This window comes from Microcaecilia unicolor, chromosome 2 (assembly GCF_901765095.1).
Source record: "Microcaecilia unicolor chromosome 2, aMicUni1.1, whole genome shotgun sequence".
NCBI lineage: Eukaryota > Metazoa > Chordata > Amphibia > Gymnophiona > Siphonopidae > Microcaecilia > Microcaecilia unicolor.
The window spans coordinates 431,484,664-431,506,323 of NC_044032.1; the positions used below are offsets into that span (position 1 = coordinate 431,484,664).

Sequence of the window (21,660 nt, forward strand, 5' to 3'; positions counted from 1 at the left end):
CGCTCAAACAGTGCAACGCAGATCATTGCCATTCAAAGCAGTGTAGTTCAAAACCTCCTTCAGTTAGAAAAAAAAAGTCGTTCAAAACACTTGCAGTTCAAATCACTGTAGTTCAAACATTGAAGTTCAAAACGTGGCCTCCACCACCTTACTTCTCCTTTCCAGCCCTTCTCCACGAGCCAGGGAAGTAGCAGGGTCCCCTCCCTTTACCTCTCAGCCATAACTCCTGACAACCGCCCGCTTTAACCCTGTGGTAGCCAGCCCCAACTCTCCCTCTCTCACCTCCTTCCTTGGAGTAACAACCTCCTCCCCCTCCGAGCCCAGCCCTCACACCATGCTATTACTTGCTGGCCCAGTTCCTTTCCCTTGGCTTTGGCCAGCCCAGCAATATCCATGGGCTCTCCACCTCTTTCTCCTCCCCTTTCCTGTTGTTCCTCTGCCCCTTTCCATTCCATGGACTCCTCACTCCACCCTTTTCCCACCTGTACTTCATCCTCCTAATTAGAGTTACTCCCACTCTCCTCTCATTCCCCGAATTTCCAGGCCGGGTATTTAAAACTACCCTCCCTGAACTTCTCCTTAACCTCCTCCGGGGGCCGTTGGGTATGTGAGTCCTGAACTCTGTGATAGAGCTTCTGCAGTGCTTGCTGGGAATCGTAGTCCCGGCTTTTAGTGTGTCTTTCCCCAAAGGGCTGCAGGGACTGGTAGTTTCTACCTTTCCTCCTGTTCCCAGGGATAAATGCTTTCTCATCACTTGCCTCCTCCTCACATACCCCCCCCCCCCTTAAGTTACTATCCCTCCGTGGCTCTCCTACCTGAGAGCTTGGTTCTGCCACCCTAGATGGAGCATCCACATTGCTCAACAATCTTCCAGGATGATGCTCCACTGAATGAATGGCTGTAAGGCCAGATACCATCGCATCAAGCGGGCATTGCTATTCTTCATCTGGGCCAGCCATTTCAGAGGCGCGTGGTCCATTACCAATACAAATTCTCGTCCCTCCAGGTGGATTCGACAAGCTTATACCGCCCACCTGATAGCCAGGCACTCCCTCTCTATTGTGGAATAATGGCCTTCATGCGGTAGGAGCTTCCTGCTGAGGTACAGCACTGGGTGCTCTTCTCCCTGATGCTACTGGGACAACACCGCCCCCAGCCCTACCCCTGAGGCCTGTTTGCAGAATAAAAGATTTTGAAAAATCCATGGCTTTTAATACTGGCTCCTGGCATAAGGCTAGTTGCAAAGTGCTAAATGCCTGTTCCTCCTCCTTCCCCCACCTCAGCTGGTTAGGACTTGTACCCTTTGGCATATTGGTAAGAGGAGTGGACAAGGTGGAAAAATGAGGGATGAACCGCCGGTAGTACCCGATAAGCCCTAGGAAACCTTGCAAATGTTTCTTTGTATCCGGCTGCGGGAGTTCACGGATACTTTTAATCTTATCCAGGAGGGGCTGCACCTCTCCCTGCCCTACCTGATACCCCAGGTACATTACCCTACGCTATGCAAAATGATACTTTTTTGGTTTCAAAGTTAATCCGGCATTTCTGAAAGACTTCAGGACAGCCCGCACCTGTGCTTCATGTGTTTCCCAGTCCCTACTATGAATCACCACATCATCCATGTAGGCCGCGGAATAATCTCGGTGTAGCCTTAATACCCGTCCAGCAAGTGCTGGCAACTGGCCGTGGCGGAATTCAACCCAAATGGTAATCGGGTGAACTGGTAGAGCCCTAGAGGGGTACTGAAGGCTGTCATGGGTCGGACCTCCTGTGTAAGGGGTATCTGCTAATACCCCTTTGTCAAGGCCAAAGTGGTGAGGAACTGGGTGTGCCCGAGCCTATCCAACAGCTCATCAATACAGGGCATGGGATAGGCATCGAGCTGTGAGATGGTGTTGAGCTGATGGAAGTCAATACAGAACCTCCATGACCCGTCAGCCTTAGGAACCAACACCACCGGACTGGACCAGGGGCTATTGGACTCTTTGATGACCCCAAATTCCAGCATTTCTTGTACTTGCCTTTTTGTCTCCTGTCTTTTAAGCGGGGATAGCCTATAGGGCTCTGCCTGACTACCTTCCCCTCTACGGTGATAAAGATGGGTCTGTCCTGGGCACGGAGTCAACACATCAGCAAACTCCTCCAAGAGTAGCCGCATCTCCTGCTGCTGTCCCCTATCCAATTGGGGGTTAACCCCGGACACGTCCTGCTTAAAGATTTCACCAATCTGGGGTCCTAGTTCTTCCTCTGATTCCTCCCCAGGACCCACCAGGAATCCCTCCCTTTCAATCTGTGGTTTCATTATGTTCACATAAAAGGTTTGCACCTTTCCCCGGCCACTTCATATGTGAGGGGTCCTAACCACCTCTTTACCACCCAGGGCCCCCTCCAGCTCGTATCGAACTTATGGAGTGCCTCCTACACCAGTATCAGGACTTTATCTCCTTCCTGAAATTCCCTCCACCGAGTCCCTGGGTCATAATATTCCCTCTGCCGCTCCTGGCTTTGTCTTAGCATTTCGAGGGAATATTCCTTCAACCTCTCTAACCTCCCCTGTAGGTCCTCGAGGTAGGCCACCACGGGCTTATCCTGGGTTTCTGGCGTAACCCATCGCTCCTTCATGATAGCATTCCCTTAAGGGTGCTATTGAATCGCTCTACCATCCCATTAGTCTGGGGATAGTAGGCGGAGGTACGAATGTGTTTGATCTGGAAGGCTTCCCAAACTTGCTGTAATGTGTCCAACATAAAATTTGAACCCCTATCAGCTAGACTCTCCCTAGGGAATCCCACCTCAGAGAAGATTCGGACTACGTGGCAATTGCCTTGACAGAGATGTTCCATAGGGGCATGGCCCACGAGAATCGGGTAGCCATATCCATGACCACTAGGAGGTAACTGGTACCCCCTTTTTGACTTGGTGACCAGACCAATAATGTCCATTGCCATACGAGTTATGGGTAGGGCTATTCTGGGCAGCGGACTCATGGAAGCGCGTGGAAGCGGGTGATCCGCCACCTTCTGACAAGTAGGACAGGACCAGAAATACCTTTCCACCTCCTTATAAACCCCTAGCCAGTAAAAACGGTCCAGGACCTACTTCAGCGTGGCCTAAGTTCCCTTATGCCCTCCCAGGGGATGGTCATGAGCCAACCGAATCAACAAAGGTCTAAACGCTCAAGGTACCACCAGTTGCTTCTTACCCCCCCTCGCCTCCCATGCTGGAGCCTTACGATACAAAACCCCCTCTTCCACTTCGAACCCTGGCGAACCCGCACCCCCTTCTTGGCATGCCCCTTCCCAGGCATACTCTAATGTGGAGTCCAATGCCTGCTCCCGGAGGAAATGGGGAAACTGTTTCTTAAGAGCCTCTGATTCTACTGGTAGAAAGCTCTCTCTTTGCACCCGACTAAAAGCCTCCCGTCTCTCCTTTTTCCCTGCTCTCTTTTGGCCTCTCTCCTTCCTTGTCTTCCCTGGCACCCCCATGACCTCCTCATGAAAAGGGAAAATTTGGGCCAATTCTCGCTCCTCTTCCTTTTCTTGCTGGGCTTCAGCCCGAGTGGTTACCAGCGTCTCCTTGCCTACTAAGCACCCCGCAAATGGGGGCCAATTTCTCCCTAGTATAATATCCTGGGGAAGCCGGGGCAGTACCACTACAGCCACCCTTACTCTCCCTGTGGGTCCCTTAATGCTCACCCTATGGAGAGCATACCGGGTACTGGCGCCATGAATACACTGGATGTTAACCTCAGAGGCTTAGCTAGGTTTTGATGTCTGGGGGAGCAGACTTTTGTAAAATAGGCGCCAGAAGGGTAGGCCGGCCACAGCATCCCACAGCAGAGAAGGTGCAACTAGACATTCCTAGAAAAGTCAAGGCACTGCTAATGCGCCCCAAGCCTAGGTAGGGGACACTGGTGGCTGCTTTAGAGTCTCATTGGGATTAGCACATTTTCCAAGGGGACTGTACCTAGGCTCTGACTCTCTTATAAAGGTAACAACCAAATAGGAACTTCTATGACCTTTTTACAATGTACTGCCAAGTGAAAACACAAATACAAACATAGACCGAAGAAATATATTATTTATTTATTTATTGAATTTCAATATTTACAAGCAATTAAACTTGTGTCCAGAAAAACAGAGCTAAAACAATTCAATATATCTACATATAAAGTAAAAAGAAAATAAAGAAAACCAGTACAAAATCAGGTATAAATAAGTAGTAACATTTAGCTCTTTCTCAGACCACTAAAAAAAGAGAAATAAAGAAAATGGGGGCTAGTATTAATGAGGAGATATTTTCAGAAGAAAAAAGAAAAGAAGAAAAATGGCCTGGTCTTTAACACTTTAATTTATATTAACTCAACTAAACAGCAGATACTAATTGGATAATTTTTTCTGATCCAAAAAGAATTTGTTGGTCAGGTTCAAAGAAAACGTACTTGTTATTCATATAATACACAATACATTTGCATGGATATGCAAGGAGAAACTTTGCTCCCATAGACTTAGTTTCCTCTCTTAGAGCTAGGAACAGCTTTCGCTTTTCTTGTTTTAGTCATGTCTGGATATATCCAGATCCTAGCCCCACAAAAAAGATTCAAAGAATTCTTAAAGTAAATTTTCATTAATAAATTCAAGTCTTGTTCAAAAATAAATGAAGTAAGACTGTACTTCAGGACTTTGTCAGATAATGATTGTTCCAGGAGTGCTGATACATCTAGAGGGGCATAATTGAACGAAAATGTCTATCTCCATGGGCGTTTATCTCCGAGAACGGGTCCGTGAAGGGGCGGACCGAACCGTATTTTCGAAAAAAATAGACGTCCATGTTTTATTCGACAATTTGTGAGCTGGGTGTTTTTGTTTTTCAGTGATAATGGAAAATGAAAGCACCCAGCTCAAAAACGAATAAATCCAAGGCATTTGTTCGTGGGAGGGGCCAGGATTCGTAGTGCACTGGTCCCCTTCACATGCCAGGACACCAACCGGGCACCCTAGGGGGCACTTTTACAAAAACAAAAAAAAAGGTAAAAGAGCTCCCAGGTGCATAGCACCCTTCCCTTGTGTGTTGAGCCCCCCAAATCCCCCTCAAAACCCACTGCCCACAAGTCTACACCATTACTATAGCCCTAAGGGGTGAAGGGGGGCACCTACATGTGGGTACAGTGGGTTTGGGGGGGTTGGACGACTAAGCATTAAGCAGCACAATTGTTACAGGTAGGGGGGGGGGTGGGCCTGGGTCCACCTGCCTGAAGTCCACTGCACCCCCTAACAACTGCTCCAGGGACCTGCATACTGCTGCCAGGGAGGTGGGTATGACATTTGAGGGTGAAAATAAAAAGTTGTGAAACATCATGTTTTGTGGTGGGAGGGGGTTAGTGACCACTGGGGGAGTCAGGGGAGGTCATCCCTGATTCCCTCTGGTGGTAATCTGGTCATTTAGGGCACTTTTTGGGGCCTTATTCGTGGAAAAACAGGGTCCAGGAAAAGTGCCCTAAATTCTAGCTACAAACGCATACTTTTTTTCCATTATCGGCGAAAGGCGCCCATCTCTCCTCGGCCGATAACCATGCCCCAGTTCCACCTTCGCCACGCCTCCGACACGCCCCCGTCAACTTTGTACGCTTCCGCGATGGAGTGCAGTTGAAAACGTCCAAAATTGGCTTTCCATTATACCGATTTATTCGTTTTTGTGAGATAAACGTCTATCTCCTGATTTGGGTCGAAATCTAGGCGTTTTTCTCTTTCAATTATAAGATGGCTAGTATTCCATTTGTTTCTCATGAACTCGTGTCAGTGCCACTGTGTCTTTCTTATCATCCGTTATTTTTGTAGAAATCGGTAAATAATGTTATTAATTGGAGGTATCAAATTGGATGCATAATGAAGAACTTCTACCAGGTATTTCTTAAAACGTTTGAGCACAGATATCCCTGAAACAATTGGAAAATTCAAAACCCTCAAATTCAGTCTTCTGTTATGATTTTCCATTTGTTCGATTTTCCTAGCTATTATTATATTACTAGTAAAAGAGGCCCGTTTCAGAGCAAATGAAACGGGCGCTAGCAAGGTTTTCGTTGTCAACACCCCCCCCTCCCTCCCTGGCCAACCCCTTCGTTGTTCTGCCATTGCTCCGCCCCCAACGTCATGACGTTTGACGCGAGGGCGGGGCCCGGAGCGATTCCCCCCCCCCCCCCCGCCTCCCTGCCTCCCTCCCTGCCAACCCCTTTGTTGTTCTGCCATTGCTCTGCCCTCGAGGGCGGGGCCCGGAGCGATTTTGGTGGCTTCACCACCACGAACCTTCGAACCTTTTTGAAGGAGATCAGGGCTTGGCTTCATTGACGTCAGTGTCCTCAGAACGTTGAGGGTGAGTTTTATTATAGTAGATCTTTAGTCAATGCTGTAGTCGACGCTTTCAATTTTGTTATATCAGTCTGAACTTGAGTCATTTGTAATGTTGATTCGTTCTTGAATTTTTCAAATGCATTGTTTAGAAAGTCAAGTTTACGTACTATTGAAGAAGTTTCCTGAACAGTTTTCTTTGTCACCCGAGTCAACTCCTGAATAGCTTCCCAAATTAGTAATGTGACCACCTGGGGAGCCTTCTGTTCCAAGCTAGTAAACTCGGCTTCTCGAGGTGAGTCGCCGCTAACCAAGGGATCGCAGTTACCACCTTCTAATAGTTTCGGTTCCTCCGGCTCACTCCTCTCAGAAGCAGGACAAGGTGGTGGGTTGAGTTCTGGCGAAGAGAGAGATGTTTCCAGCCCTTGAGGCATCGGTGCTTCTCCATCAACATCCTCTGCAGGGAGTATTACGCCAGTCTCATGTGTTTGGCTCGATGTGAAGCGGTTGAGTGTCAGCTGTATAGGGGGAAGAGGTAAGGATTGTTGGCGGTTGAGTTCTTACTAAGCCTGTCCTCTTCGTATGGGGCATTTTTAGAGTAAGTCAAGGAAAACCGAAAGAACAGCTTAACTCGTCCGAGCTTCTCACGAGTCAGACCGCCATCCGAAGAAATATTTTTTACACTTGCAGCCTATATTAGCATGGCAAGACGTTGGCATTTGTGTACTGTGAAGTGGAATTTCTTACAATAGGCTGCAGTTAGAAAAATGCTGAGGTGGATTTAGTGACAGTGCTGGTACTGTACTGAATCTGAATTTACAGATATACAAGTTAATAAATACAAAGCAAATGTATATGCTGATATCTTTTTATTGAAACTTAAAGACACTTTAATCAACTTACAACTAAGTTTTGTATTATGCCTCTTAAAACAGAGAGAAAAACCGAACTTCAATAAACAAAGTTGAACATTTCTTATTTTCTGAATATCAGGCCCTAAAATAGTAACATAGCAGATAAAAACTTGTACAGACCAAGTAAGTACTGTTCAAGATTAAATACTAGATTTTATTCAGTGCTATGCATATAACTTTGGGGTGCTATAATGAATGAAGTAAACAAACTTTAACAAAGCCTTTTGCGCCTAGGCCTCATCCTGGTAAAATAATCAATCCCAGTGTTGTAGTCAATTGCCTCAGCGAGCTCCCTTTCTGTTGACAGAAGAGCTAAGCTGAATAGTCTGTCCTCACACATGACAGAACGCAAATAAGATTTTCTCAGCTTTAGGCGGCTAAAAGACCTTTCTGCAGAAGCACTGCTTATGGGCAATGTTAAAGAGATCTGGTAAAGTGTAGTAATGTTTGGATATATTGAGCACATGTGATTAGTGATCATGAACTTGAGTGCAGTGCTTATGGTAATTTCCTCTTCACTACCATATTTAGGGTAGAGTCTGAGAATTCTTTCATCAAGCCTTTAAAGGAGCTGAATTCTTCCAGAATTACACTCGTGCCATCAAGAACAGAGGCATACTGGTGTGCAAGGATTTGTAATCTGACATCAGCCTCTTCAGTATCAAAATATTTAGGATCAAGCACAGTAAATTTGGATGCCACCTCCTGAAAATGTTGGAACCTTTCCTGGGTACTTGTAAGAACTCTGTCCAAGGAGACCAAATATGACTCCACCAAGAAATGCTTCCTAGCATCAGAAATCACTTCATCATCAGCAAGTTCCTCATGAAACCTTTTCCTTTTTTGTACTCTCTGTGCTTTATACTGTGTAGTTATACAACACTTTAATGCTAGCTCAGTAGCCTCCCGTTCAATTTCTTTAAATTCATTTTCATAATCATTGCGCATGTTAGTTAAGTCTGTGTGATAAAGCTGGATCAAGTGAGATGCTGTTAATATGTCAATGGTACTTTTTTGTAAGTATGTAGACAGTGTAAAAGTCTTTTGTAGCAGCTTTCCCCAAAACACAAGGAAGACCACAAACTTGTATGTGCGTAGCGTTGCAAGAATACCTTTTCCTTCAGCCAGCTGTTTAGATGTGCAGTTTTTTTATCTCTCCATCCACAATTCGTTGTAAGGCAACAACTAGAGCAGGCAAATTTTGAATGGCTGCTTCTATGGCTGATTTCCTACTCGCCCATCTCGTATCAGATAATTTCTTCAATGATAATGCAAACAATTCAATTTGGTTGCGTTTCTCTTCTTTGAGGATTAAAAGGCGAGGTAAGCTTCCAGAAAAAAAAGAATACAAACTTTCTAAAGTTCCAAAAAATATTCGATTCTGAACACTTGAATTTACAGAGTCAATTAAAACAAGATTTAGATTGTGAGCACAGCAATGTGTAAAAAAAGCATCGGGAGAAACTTCCTTAACTCTCATTTGAAGACCAGATATCTCACCAGCCATGGTGCTTGCTCCGTCATATGCTTGTTCATAACACATACTTATTGACAGCCCCAGGTTACTTATAGCAGACATGAGAACATTAAAAAAAATTTCTGCACTTGCTCCTAGCAATTCAGTGAACTGGACAAAGTGTTCAACAGCATCACCAGCTTTTGTTACATACCGTAATGATAATGAAAACTGATCCATTCGGCTGATATCAATGGTGGAGTCAACAATCACAGCAAAATATTTTGCAGCCTTGATTTCACTGACAATCAGTGCTGTAACTTGTGACGAAAGGGAATGTATGAGATCATTTTGTATGCCAGGGCTTAGGTATGTTGCGTTTCGATCACCCATTAACAAATGCTGGCTAAGGAGTGTATCATGTTTAGCTAACAATTTAATCAGTTCAAAAAAATTCCCCTAATTCGTTCCACAACCAGCCAAACCTCCATGCTCACGATGACCACGAAACGGTAATCCTTGCTTTGCAAGGAATAAAACTAAATCAATAATATGCTTCAGAAGCATTCTGGTTTGTTCTGTTTTTTTCTTTTCTGCAGCTACAAGTTTTGCAAGAACAGTTTTATCTCTTAACAGATGAAATCTAGTAAGAAAGAAATCGCTCTCTGCTTTTCTATGACTCTCGCACTTTTCATGCTTTTCAATTTTGTCAGTGCCCTTGTTAAAATTTTTGCAACCCTTTTTAGAATTGCTCCATGTACGGTTATCTCAACGTGAAGCACCTGAGAATAACCAAGAATAGAAGCAAAACATTGCATTTGATCTGGGTGAATGTACTAACCACTGTCTATCATTTTCATGGCCACTTTTCTCATGTTTTTCTTGGTACCATAACATACTAAAGTGCCGCCCATCTTTGCCCTTAGGAAATATAGAGTTCTTTTTCAGTCCTGGTTGACAAGGACCCTGTTGGAGTAATGCTCGTATCAGAGGAGGTTTGATGGATTTATTTCGAAATAAATATGGATCTGTTGGAAAGTCCACTTTTGTATCAATAAGTTGACAAAGTACTGTACTAACTGTAGTTTCCTCTTCTTCCTTGTTTTCACTGTCAAATGGATCAGAGTTAGGTTCTACTATTCTTTCTTCATTTTTACTATCATCATTCGATGGGAAAAAAGTGCTGTCAGGCAGTTCTCCACAGGATAAGCTGGTGCCACTTCGAGCAGAAATTGATGTGTTGGAATTCATAGACCAAGCTGCTTCTTCCTCATTTTCATTATGAATATCACTCTCAGACTCAGTGTTTACAGAGTGTTCACTTGAGTCACCAGCAGCATCAGTTTGTGCTTGAATTGCTTCACAATTGTTAGGAATAGCGGCACCAACATGTTGAGAGCTAGCTCGATGAAAAAAATCATCAATGCGCTGACACTTAGCTAGTTCTTTTTCACGGTCCTTGTCAGCTTTAAGTTTGACTCTGTCCCATCTGGAAAGTTTCTTTTTTGCATTGCTTGAGCTCATTGTTTAAAATGTTAATCAGTTTCAGATACAAAATTTTTGAAGTGACCACAAAAGCGGACTACTGTAAGTCAAGCTGGAAACCACAGGAAAACGTACGAACACGTGTAACTCCCTGGTGGAGGAGAAAGATATAGACAGTGTGTGAATCAAAGTCCTTAAAAAAAGGAAACTCAAGAATGATAAAGTTGAATCCCAAACCAACCAATACAGATCTAGACAACAATTTCTTTGAATAAATCCACATATGATATGCTTCAAGGGAAAAGCAGTGCAGGGTCTTCTTGGACCTCATGTGCACTGCAGTTCTGATATCCACACCAACAAGAAGTTTGTGTCGGAACTCAGAAGGGATAGAAATGGATTAAACACGTAGCATTTGTATGGACCATGTGGCCTCTGTGTCACTGTGCTGCTTTCTACTTTATGAAGAAGACTTCAGGAGTGCTCCCCTACCACTGCCATCGGTCTCACACTCCTGCTGCTAGTGTTGTCAGTTTCATGATTGAAGAATGGAGCATTGGGGCCACTGTAGCTGACCCCTCTGCTGTGTTTCAGCAGCAGACCTGTGCTCTTCAACCTCGATTCTAGCAACACCAGCAGCAGGAGTGCTCCTGTACTCTGCCAAGTCACAGAGAGCAATGCATGCTGCTGGTCCACAACACACTTCCTTGGTTAAGAAACATTGGTCTAGGCACATGCAGAAACACACACACCCAAAATGATGGAAGCAAACTTCTTGAGTGGCTAAAATCACCAAAACTCTGGTTAATGACTTTTGTGTGGGCCCTTTCCCATAGTCTCACACGCACAAAATTAAATGGTAGATCACAGGTTGCCCACCCTGGGATAGTAACTCAATATAAACCTCAGATTCTTTTTCACTTTATTGTGCAATGTGTCAGTCTGAGTCTTCTCCTAAATATTGTCCAGGTTGCCCCACCTATGCAGACTCCTTGTTTCCCTTGCCTCCCCCTAGGAGTCCTATCCCCTCAAGTCCGACATCAAGATAGGCTATAGGGACTCCCCCTCACACCCTGTATTCGTGCAGAGATGTTTTCACCTAGTAAAGGGTCACCAAAACAGACATCAGGTGTGATTCCATGTGTCCCAATGAAAAAAGAGTTTAATTTTACTTCCATTTAATTTCAGCATATTCCATCTTTATAACACCGGGTGTCTCAAAGGCAGATTACAGCAACAGTTAAGATCAAGAAACAGGATATTCTCAATGAAATTTTGCCATCTCTGTATAGTATAGAACAGTGTAGAAAAATGAGTACAAAATACAGATATAACTGTGGTTTCTACCAGCTATAATAATTTTTAAGCTGTTTTAGTGATGTTCAATTTTTATTTCATGATATTTATATCAGAGAAACTCTAAATTAAACTAGGGGTTTTTTTTAGGAGTCACGTGATGCTAGGCGAGGGGAAGGTCGCCGCTTAAGAGAGCTCCGAGACCCCTCGTTAAACAACTTCCCCTAGCGCTGCACGCATCTGTAGAGAACCCACAAAATTGAGCTGGAAAGGCTCGGGAAACCTCCCTGGTGTGCACAACGGCTAGCGAACAGCGATTCGGGTCGGAATGGCCACAAAAATCAGCCGGAAAGACAGCACAAGGAGCCGCACGGGTGAAAACAAAATGGCGGAGGTTGGCGCGTCGAGCGAAGCGGTGAGTTCCGCCTGGGCAGCAGAGATAGCCGCGGAGGTTTCCGCTTTGTTAGAGGCATCCGTCGACAAAAAATTACAGAAAATCTCAGATCAAATAGTGCAAATGGACGGCAAATTAGAAAGCTTACGCACAGATTTGACTGGGTTTCAGCAGAGACTGTCGGATGTGGAAGATCAGTGCCAGCAGAGAGATAATAAGCAAGAACAAATGAGGGAACAACTAAACAAACTGGAAGCTAAAATAGAAGATCTAGAAAATAGATCACGCCGGAACAATCTCAGACTGGTGGGGCTCCCGGAGTCAATACGTGAAGTAGAGCTGCGGGACTTTCTTGAAACATGGCTGCCTAAGGTACTGAATTTACCTGGGTTGGAGAAGGAGTTAAAAATTGAGCGAGCACATCGGTTGGGCCGTGCGGGACAGGACTCAGAAAGACCTCGTGTGATAATCTGTAAAATCCTCAATTACACCCACAAGCAAGAAATATTACGAGCATGGAGAGGGAGAGGCAAGGTGCAGTATGAGGCACGCACTGTCCTCTGTTTTCAAGACTTTTCAACTGCAGTAGCAGCCCAGCGCAGGCAATTTGTAGAAGTATGCAAGAACCTGTATGAAAAAAGAGCGAACTTCGCGCTAATGTTTCCTGCCAAGCTAAGAATTCAGTACAAGGGCAAACAACACCTCTTCAGTTCACATGTGGAGGCCTTACACTTTGCTAACAAAATGGAGCTGAGACCGGAGGAAGGAAGCGAGGCCGCACGGAACAGCAGCCCAGGAGATCAGTGAAAAGGAGGTGATAAAGGCTTGGTTGGAGTAAGCCCAGACACTAAATACCTATAATGCTGACAACTGTAAGGACTATATAGAAAGGTAGAATGCATATCACCGCAGGGATTATCTAGGCCCCTATAGGGACCTGTATCAAAGGCCGTGCCTAAGCTCACATAGAAAAGATGTAAATTTAAGGCCAATACTATGTATAACAGGAAGCAGGACTGTATAAAAGTTAGAAACTTATAATTAACAAAGGGTAAAATATCAAATCTGGAAGTCAGCGCTAGGGGGGAAAGGGGGGGGGGGCGTGACTCGTTCTCTAGCGAGAACAACAGGTCAGGAAAGGAAGGAGTACAGAGGTGGTGGAAGGGAGGGATAGGGGGAAGATGGGGAAGGGGAAAGGGGAACCATGGAAAGGAGTAAGGAGAGCAAGGGGTTTTTTTTTTTTATATATATATATTATTTACCTTGTTGGTTTGGACAGCCGCATACGGATCGCAACTGCAGATCAAAGACAGGAGGGTGCCCAGGGGCTGGGGGGCGCTCTTCAGAATGGGAAAGTTATCAGATGCTGTAATGGTTGTAAAACAAGAGGATGACCCCAATTAGGTTAATATCCTGGAATGTGGGGGGGATCTCCTCTCCGGTGAAACGTACTAAAGTACTGCAGGCTCTGCAGAGACACAGAGCGGACATAGCATTCCTCCAGGAGACCCATCTCTCAAATAAAGAGCATAACAAATTCCAGAAGGGTTGGGTAGAACAGGCAGTAGGCTCACCAGCACAAGGGAAAAAAGGAGGAGTGCTGATACTAATACGGAAGGGCCTGCAAATGCGAACTAAACTAATAAAACGAGATGAGGAAGGCCGAATAGTGAATGGAAGTGGAAATAGGCACAACTTCATATATTTTGTGCAACATATATGCACCCAATGTATATGACAAGAAATTTTATAACAAATTATTGGAACTGTTGGGCCCATACCAGGGGGGCAATGTAATACTCGGAGGGGACTTTAATGTGGTGATAGATCCGGAGCTGGATAGATGTAGTAAACCGGGTCTGCAGCATAGATTTCAATCAAGGGGTGTGCCTTTCCTTTGCTCAGCCCTCAACCTGATAGATGTGTGGAGAATATTGCACCCTTCGCAGAGGGACTACACACATACCTCCAGAGCGCACTTGACCCAGTCCCGTATAGATTACTTTCTCATATCCCCAGCACTGTTTTCCCAAGTGCCAAAAGCAGAGATAGGCCCATGCGAGATATCGGACCACGCGATGGTATGGTTTGAATTACAGGTTACGGGAGGGGGGCTTGGGAGGGGAGGATGGAGATTCCCATTTGAACTGTATAGAGATCCAAATTTTAAGCCTTTTATCAGTGAAAAATGGCAGGATTTCCAACAATTTAACGGAGGTCACAGACAGGAGGTGGCGCTATACTGGGAAACAGCCAAAGTTGTAATGAGGGGGGAGGTAATAGCTTATAGAGCTAGAGTTAGGAGAATGAGGGACAAAGAGATCCTCCGTCTGGAAAGGGAGGTTCGGGTGAGAAGGAAGAGATTAGGGGAGGAAGTAACGGACGAGAACAAGAAGGAGCTGCTCATAACCCAGAAAAACCTAAATGAGCTTCTTCATCAAAGAGCACACAAAACGCAAATGTACTATAAACACCAATTATTCCAATATGGAAATAAAGCAGGTGCACTAATGGGCAGGTTAGTACAAGGGAAGAAAGGGCCCTCAAGGATCCTACAAGTGAAAGATGGAGGAGGGAATCTCATAAAGGAAACTGGAGGTATTATAGGGAGATTTAGGGATTATTTTAGGGCTCTATACGCAAAACCCACGGATATTGTAGAAGACAGTAACCTATATTTAATAAACCAAAATTTGCCCAAGATCACTGAGGAGCAGAGGGAGACTCTGAACAAACCTATTGAGGAAGGGGAATTGATGCTGGCCTTACAACAAAGTGATTTGCACAAAGCGCCAGGGCCGGATAGGTTTAGTGTAGCATTTTATAAGATCCTGCAGGAGCAGGTCACACCCCCTCTGTTAGATTTATATAACCACATGATCTCAACTGGGACAATGCCAGACTCCCTTAATATAGCAAAAATAATTTTATTACGAAAGCCTGGGAAGGAAGACACTGACGTCAGTGCATATAGACCAATCTCCCTATTAAATAGTGATCTTAAATTATATGCAAAGATACTGGCAAATAGACTGGCAAAACTCTTGCCTGGACTAATAGCACCCCCCCAAGCTGGGTTTGTGCGAGGGAGAACAGTGGCAAAAAATGTGAGGGCCCTGTTGGCATCCTTGGAGACAGTGGAAAGACAGAAACGGCCTTCTCTGGTGGTCAGTTTTGATGCAGAGAAGGCCTTTGATAAAGTGGTGTGGGGCTTCCTATTTGCGGTGTTGACAAAGATGGGCATCGAAGGGGCTTTCCAGGATGCGATAGGAGCCCTATATGTAAACCCACAGGCATATTTATGGATCAATGGGGAACAGTCGCCTTTGTTTCCGATTGGGAGGGGCACGAGACAGGGGTGTCCTCTCTCGCCCCTGCTATTTGTCTTAGTCCTAGACCCATTGATCAGGGAAATTATGGACCATCCAGAAATAGAGGGGGTAAAATGGGGATCTGAGGGGTTTAAGATATCTGCTTTCGCGGACGACCTGTTGGTCCATTTAACGCAACCAAAAAGATCACTGGAAGCCCTATTAGAACTCTTTAGGGAATACGGGGACTTCGCCGGTTTTAAAATAAATTACTCAAAATCATTAGCGTTGGCCACAGATAATAATATGAGGCAGTTGTGGGGAGCAGAGTTCCCACTACGATGGGCATCAGAGTCACTCAAATACCTGGGAGTACAGATTCCTAAAAAAACATCGGAAATACATCTGATGAATATTGGTAATAGGATTGCAGCTTTGAAGGACCGACTAGATGGATGGGGAGCCCTGCCACTTAATCTACATGGGAGAGTGCATCTATTCCGTATGGTGGAGTTTCCACGATGGTTATATTTATTTCAGGTACTCCCAATAAGATTACGGGCTAAAGACATAAATCAAATCCTTAAATACGTAAGGAAATTTATTTGGAGAGGATCAAAGCCAAAACTCCCTTTGAAGTTAATGATGGGGTCATGGAGAGAGGGAGGCATTGGACTACCAAACCTCCGCCGTTACAATCAGGCAAGTCTACTCAGGCACCTGGGTGATTGGTTATTAGATAGGCAAGACTATACCCCCCGTAGTTTGGAGCAGGAATGTTTTAAACCATACCACTTATATTTCATGTTACAATGCCCGAGCCGACAACTCCCGTCATGGGTAAGCAATAGCATATTGGTAAGACCCTTGAGACAAATGTGGAGAGAGTTAAACGAGATCTGGGGGCTGGCAGCGGAGGAAACAGACCTGCTGCCGCTGCAGGGCAACCCTCAGTTTCTACCGGGTACGGAGAATAAAGTAATTAGTAGGTGGGCAACGATGGGGATCACCAGATTAGAACATGTACTAGATTCTAAGGGACGACTATTGGAGCTGGGAGCCTTGGGGGTGGGTATCACTCAAAACCATCAATTTGCGTATTATCAGATAGCACATTATGTCAGATCTCTAGAACAAGGGAAATTGAGTAGTGGACATGGGCGCCAAATAAGGGCATTTTTTAGTTCTATACGAGGGGAGCGTTTATCGGTCTCTGGATTACAAAAAGCATTGGGAGAGACGAGCAGAGGTAGAGATACAGGTTATATATTAGGGAAATGGGCCCATGACCTAAAGCGTCCAAACCTGAAGTTAGACTTTCAGAAACTATCTGCTAGGATACCTACTCTATCGAGAAATGCGACCATGAGGGAATGTCAATATAGGATCCTATATAGAGCATACATGTCAAAGCAGCAACTATCTAAATTCGGAGGAGGAATTGATCCTTTATGCACTAAGTGCGGGCAGAGGGAAGGCACACTATTCCATTACCTTTGGGAGTGTTACAAAATCCAGAATTATTGGAGGCAAATTGTGGGATTTCTAGAGTTGGTATTAAAGAATAAGGTCCCACTTACTCCGCAGGGTCTCCTTTTGGATCAATATGAGCTTTTTGTCTCGCACACGGGGGGAGCCAGGCAATTCATCAGGAAAGCCAGTTTAGTAGGTAAGAAACTGATTTTGCAGGCCTGGGTACACTCTGACCCGCCGGAGTATTGGCATTGGAGAAATAGATTATATGAATTGCTGATGATGGAGAGGAGAGAGGTGGGATCCTCCCCTAAGGGGAAGAAGGCATTCTTGAGGATCTGGGAACCCTATATCCAGTCCCTGGCACCCAGGGCGAGAAGTTTTATTCTGAACCGACTATAGGCGGTCATGTCTGGTTTTTTTTTTTTTTTTTTTTTTTGGTTTGAAACGAGATGCATCACATGGTTGAAACAGAGTTTGTTGCTATATTCTGCAATTCTGTATAAGCACCAGGATAACAGAGTCTTCTTTGCAGTATCATCCATAAAATCTGTTGAACATTAAAACCACCAGGAAGGGAGGGAGGGGGGAGGGGGGGTCTAGGGATAAAAGAAGAAAATGATTTGATGTATGTGGAAGGTCTACAAGTTGTCTGTGGTATCAGTAAGGCTACCTGCCGAGCATTAAGTATACAGATTTCATATAATAAGTCAATAAATAGATTAAAACTTAAAGACTTCCAAAGGAGACAAGATATGTAATTTTATATAGCATGTTTATTGAGAATTCAACATTCTGTATCACATATTGTATCTTCAAAATATCATTGGTTCTTTGTTGTATTTTTCATACTCTTTAATAAAAAGATTTAAACATAAACTAGGGGTTTTTCAAACTAATACAGCATAGTTCAACATCAAAAGCAATTTGAAAAATACATGATCGAACACCGTCACTGTATAACACACTTTAAAACAGAGGCACCTATGACACGGCATTGTGTACAAAAGCAACATCATTTTGATCAGTTGTTATGCATGATCATAGATCAAGTAACATTGGGTAAGAGAGGGGGGATATTAAAAGCATTCTGTGGTGAAAGGAACATTGGATACATTTGTTGCAGACAGTGGAACCGATAGGTTTGAATCGCAACATAGAATGGAATGTTTACTATTGACGTGACCTTGGCCACTCTCCTAGATGGGATTGCTTTTCCCCTATTGGGTGAGACATATCATGGGATTGGTCTACGTAGAGATCTCAGGACGCGGTTTAGTTTAAAAGCAGTGACACTGTTTCAACCTAGCTATGCCATCTTTGTGTAAGTGAGCGATCACGATTACTACATTTTTGTTTTTTAAGTCCGGTCATGGACTTTTAACAGTGCCCTTCCTGAGGCAGCCAATAACTGGGCGAAACGAGGCACACTTGTTTAAGAGAGACATGAGAAGGGAGATACGAGATGGAGTCATGAATGTATTGAGTATATCAGGATCGTTTCCTCGATGGTACCAGGAATAGCCCGACTTGTACAAGTCCACTGACCAGTTGGAGTTAAATTTGCAGTTGGACAGTTGAGCGATACCTTCACCAGGAGCCTAATATCAAGGATAAGTGAAAGTTTTCTGCAATTTCCATTTTTTGAATAATAGTATGACTTTGGACTGCAGGCTGTAGGTGGCGGGGGATGGTTGAGGCTTTCTTGATTAGAGCGATAACGGGGAGGATCCTTAGTTTATAAAAGTTTAATCGTGAATAAGTTTCCGGGTAGTTTTCCCGGTTTTTGATTATGTGATTTTGGTCTCACTTTGTTTATTAGTTTAATTAGTGAAGAAGACAGTGAGTTTTTCAAACCACTCGTTTTTCTCATGTAAACGTGAGTTTTTTGCGTTTGGCCTTTTTTTCTCCTTTCACTGGGACCTATGATAGTATTCTACTCCTGATTTTAGTAGGGGTGTGATAAATACTTTTAGTATTTCCCCTATTAGGAGCTTTGAGGTTCCTTGTTGATTAATAGAGAAGAAGGAATTTGTTGATTAAAATTCCTAATAACAAAGAGAGACATACACATAATGTATTTTTCAAATTGTTTTTGATGTTGAACTATGATATTTATATCTAAATATGGGAAGCTTTCGAATAAATTAAAAAGCTATCAAATAAGTAAAAAAGAAAACAAAATCTTTGTCCTCCATCTTTTAAGGCACTGCCTATCCATCTGGAACTAGATAGGAACACCCCATCTCCTGTTTTCTTCAACCTACTTGGACATCGCCTCTTGCTTCCCTGGCACCCCTTCTCTCTGGGTCTCCTTTGCTTCCCCCCCCCCCCCCCCCCTGAAATCTCCCTCTTGCTTCCCTTGATGACCCCTCTTCTTTTGACTATCTTGGTCTGCCCTTCCCCCACACCACACACACTGTATTTTATTTCCATTATATCCCCCTTTTTAAATTTATTTTATGGGCAGAAGAAGAAGAGTGAGAGTGTGTGTGTGTGTGTGTCTGTCTGTCTCCCCATTCTTTTTTTTTTATTTTATGGGCAAAAAAAAAAGGGCTGTGTCTACCCCCCCCCCCCCCCCGTCCATCGATTGCCTTCTGTAACCCTCCACTCCCCTCCTGTCCATCGATTGCCTTCTGTAACCCCCCACTCCCCTCCTGTCCATCGATTGCCTTCTGTAAGTTAACCCCCCACCCTCTCCTGTCCATCGATTGCCTTCTAGTGTAATCCCACCCCCTCCTGTTCAATGTCCATCGATTGCCTTCTGTAACCCCCCCCCCACCCCCTCTCTCCCCTCTTCTCCTCCCTGAGAATGATATTTTTAGCTGAAACAACACAGCTAGTGCCGCGGAGGAAGAACCAAATTCTGTCCCCAGGCAGAGGCCCAGATTCCTCACCACACACAGCCAGCCAGCCAGCCAGCACGGCAGTCCCTTACCTTACCATCAGACGAGTCTCAGAGTCAAGAAGAGCTCAGCTGAGGGTGAAAGAGGCTCCGCATCTGAGCGTCGACAGCTGGGCTCAGACAGACAGTCTGTGCTGGTGCCTGCCAAACATCGCGCCGACCTGGCTGCACTGTGTGCCCGAGGGGGGACGACCCCTGGGCCTAAGGAGGAGAGGACCCCTGGCCTGGGCCTGGCTGGCTCTGCAGTCTGTGGCGCGCCCCGCTCCCACAGTTCTGCTTTAGAAATTTAAATATTCGGGTCTGTTGGGAAAAGAAATGATGAGGACTTGAGGAAGTAGGAACGTCATCCATCGAAAGCGGGTAAGGGTTGTGTGAGTGACTTAAGTTCTCCTCCTCCGTGGTTAGCTCATCAGCTCTGTGTTCCCTTCCCGGTGGTGCTGTATGTTAGAGCAGCAGCAGCGCAGGCTCAGAGTCAGCTTCTGTTTGTTGCATTGGACTCTGCGCGGGAAGGCAAGAGCAGCAGTGCATGCGCATAAGCGCCATTCGTTTTTAGAAATCCATTTGGGGGAGCGACCGCTTCCCCTGCGCCCCACCTAGCTATGCTTCTGGTTAACCTCGCCTTCGTAGGTCTCTTCCCGGCTTCTTTTCCTGGCCATCACCCTCTCCCAAAAAGCCCGTGAAACCATTGATAGGTCCACACCAGAGTCCAAAAGGGCTCTCACGGGTATCCCCTCCACTTCTATTTCCTGAGTATACCAGTGTTTTACTCCACTGGCCACTTGCAAAGTCCAGCCCACCCTTCCCGGGCAATTACTCCTGAAATGCCCCCCTTCCACAGCGGTAGCATAACTTATCCCCTGGTCCCCCTTCCTCCCTTTTCCCCCCCTCCTGACCCAGGGAACCTCGGGTCGGTCGGGAGTAAACCCCGACCCGGTAGCGGACCCTTCCCCCCAGGGTTGGGAAGCCTGGGCATGATTAGTGATCTGACACTGGCTTCTCCCACCTCCTTCCCTTGGTCTCTCCCCCCCCTTCCCCCAATGTTGTGACTCCATATAACATTCCAGGCCGGTAATGGCTTCCTCCAAGGCCCTGCACCCTTCCTTACCACCAATACCCTTATATCCCTGGGCAAAGCGTGTAAGAACTGTTCGACCACTAACTCCTGCAGGATATCTGCAGTTGTTCATCGTTCTAAAAGAAGGCACGAATGTGCAAACACAGTACTGCAAATGGCGAATTGCTGCCTCTGTTTGCACCTCCGCGAATAAGTGAAATAGCGAATGCCGAACACACAAATAACAAGAATGAGCTGTAACATCTTTACCTGTGCTGTCTTTTTTTTTTTTTTTTTTAATTTTCTTTATTGAATTTTTCAATTTTACAAGATAAACTTATAAATGGAAATACAGCAGTAAAATTGTCATAGGTTACTATTACCATGAAACGATCAACATAATCTCAAACTAATAAGTATTTCAGTATACCTAACAAATATTAACTATGAAACATAATCTACTTTCTTAGACCACAACAGTCAGAAAGGGAGAGAGGAAGTAAAGCAATTAAGGAGATAAAACAAGAAACTCAAAAAGTAAATAGCCTGGCTCATATTCCCCCGTCAAATTTCCATATCCTTAATATCTTCTACACATTTACTTGGATAGCTTTTTAGCATCTATAAACTTTTTTAGCTGGTCTGGTTCAAAGAAAATATATTTATTCCCTAAATACTTGATACAGCATTTGCAGGGATAAGCCAGCAAAAAGGTAGCACCCATAGTTTTAACCTCTTCTCTGTAAGCTAGAAATGCTCTCCTACGATCCTGAGTAGTTTTTATCACGTCTGGAAAAATCCAGATTTTTTGACCATGGAAAAGTTTAGTTGCATTCTTGAAGTAAAGTCTTAATAACGCATTTAAATCTTGCTCGAAGACAAAGGATATCAGTAAAGACCTTCGACAAGTTATTTCTGAAATAGATTCTTCCAGAAATGCTGATAAGTCTTGCAAATTTATCTCTGGACCTTGATTACTATCAGACGGATTCGCTTTGGAGATTTTATCTGGCAAATAATAAGCTCTG

At 44.6% G+C, this 21,660-nt stretch overlaps 1 protein-coding gene across 1 annotated transcript in view; it reads left to right on the forward strand.

Moving 5' to 3' along the window:
* The window catches only part of LOC115461169 (cytochrome P450 2U1-like), a 107,116-nt gene that overhangs the window by 26,028 nt on the left and 59,428 nt on the right, over positions 1-21,660 (forward strand). The window lies entirely within an intron of this gene.